The sequence below is a fragment of the Egretta garzetta genome, unplaced genomic scaffold (genome assembly GCF_000687185.1).
Source record: "Egretta garzetta isolate BGI_Z169 unplaced genomic scaffold, ASM68718v1 scaffold166, whole genome shotgun sequence".
In the NCBI taxonomy this organism is placed as follows: Eukaryota; Metazoa; Chordata; class Aves; order Pelecaniformes; family Ardeidae; genus Egretta; species Egretta garzetta.
Genome location: NW_009260133.1, coordinates 1,389,614 through 1,391,495, shown reverse-complemented (window position 1 = coordinate 1,391,495; position 1,882 = coordinate 1,389,614). Strand labels below are relative to the sequence as shown.

Sequence of the window (1,882 nt, the reverse complement as noted above, 5' to 3'; positions counted from 1 at the left end):
TTTGTAACGAATAATTTGTCTGGTGAATTTTACCTCACTTATTTCGCTTGGAGATTATCTATAAAGCAGAGTCCGACTGATTGTGAATAGCTCTTTGCAAAAATTCAGCAGCTGCCATTTACTTTGCTAAACGCTGGATGGATGCGAGTCACGGAGGTTATTGGTTTTGGACGGCTCTAGAAATATGCGACTTGTTCTAACGCAAACGCCCACGTATGAAATCCTGACACATAGAGACACTGGCGCCTGCACCCAGTACTGAATTGCAGGGACATTTGTTATTCATCGATCGCAGGGCCGGTGGCATCCCTCATGATCGGCATAATGCAGATTCTCAGATCCTTTTACATTTGTTCCTACAGCCTTTTTTTTTTTTTTTTCCCATTCTTTTTTCTTTTTGAGAACTATCTGATCCTAATTTAAGAATTGAAAATGATGGAGAATTCGTCTCAGCCACTGGTTAATATTTCAAAATATTAATTATCCTTACTTTTAAAACTGTCCAGTGCTTTGAAAATTGTTCCTCCAAACATTTGGAGGAAAACCCATAGAGACACATTGCTGACAGAAGGTAACCATCTGCAAGTTAAGACAGGCCAGTTCTTGCACAGTAGAGTTTTTTCCAAAACGTTTTCTCTCCTTTAATTATTTACCTCATAAAGAAACCAGCTAGGTAGGTTAATTATGCTTTCAAGGCTAAGGCCTGCTATATTTTAAAATTACAGGGGGTTTATGCGCTGTTTGACATATTGCTGCTTTTGCCTTCTGCCCATCGGCACAGGCAGCCCTTTCCTGAGGGCAATCCCTAACCCTACAGCAACAGAGTGCGTCCATGAAAATACAAAATTCAATAGCCTACACCTAAGGAACTGAAGCTTTAGCCTTCCAAGACAAGCGCACAGAGTTTGTTGCTAACGCCCTAGCACGGGGGGGTCGCAGCCTACCATAGCACGAATCTGCTGAATAAAACCCCACTGCCTCAATCGAATTAAGCAAAAGCAGGGGCTGAAAGCACGGGGGCACTGTGCGTGGGCTACACACCCGTGCGCGGTTCAAAGGCAATAATAAGAACTGTAACAGAACAAAGACCAGCAACCTGCTGCGAGCCCACCGCGCCGCAGGCATATCCCCGCTTACGACGGAGATGGATGGGTGCCTGTTAAAGGTTTCTTAGCCAGACCAGTGAAACGGTCTTAACCAAAAGCTAGCAAGCTAAGCAGGATCTTTAAGCCAAGCGAATGGCAACGGAAAACTTTGCAGGACACGCTAAAAACTGCGCTGCACAACTGCAGATGGCTGCCTTGCGGTGCAGCCCATTTCAGTGCGGTCAGCTAATGCAACACACATGCTGGTGAGCGCCCTGGGACCAAAGCAGAAGACTCTCGCCGGAGCAGCCTCTCCTCGCTGTGGTCTGGCAGGCGGTGAATGGCATGAGACTTGAAAGGGAAGCCTAAGAAATGAGCACGCCATTATGGCATTGCTTTGAGATGCTCCATCCTCCCCCCGAGCGTCGGCTACTGCCTCCCCGGAGCACCCCGCACAGCCCTCCCTGGGGAGCGGTGGCTGAACGGGGAGAGCCAAGGCCACAACCACAGAGCCATCGCCCAGGACTCCGCTGTAAATTCAGAGAAACCCTTAAAATCGAATTCAGAAGACAGACGTGATGGCTGAAGGCTTGCTTTGGCGTAGCCGACCGGTCCAGCATGACCTGTCACACCTCTGCTGCGCACGGTGCTGCCGCGGAGCGGGAGTGGCACCGGGAATGAGTCCCCCAGCGCCTGCCCACGCAGAGACCAGGGGCTGCAGGCAGAGGAGGGGAGCAAAAGGGAGCCCCCCCCCCCCCCCCCCGCCGCACAAAATAGGGGGGGCAACACACCACCAC

The 1,882-nt window shown here is 50.0% G+C and overlaps 1 protein-coding gene across 1 annotated transcript in view; it reads right to left on the bottom strand.

The window, feature by feature from the left end:
* PKDCC (protein kinase domain containing, cytoplasmic) overlaps nt 1–1,882 on the bottom strand; it is a 23,512-nt gene that overhangs the window by 15,166 nt on the left and 6,464 nt on the right. The gene's annotated exons all lie outside the window — the stretch shown is intronic.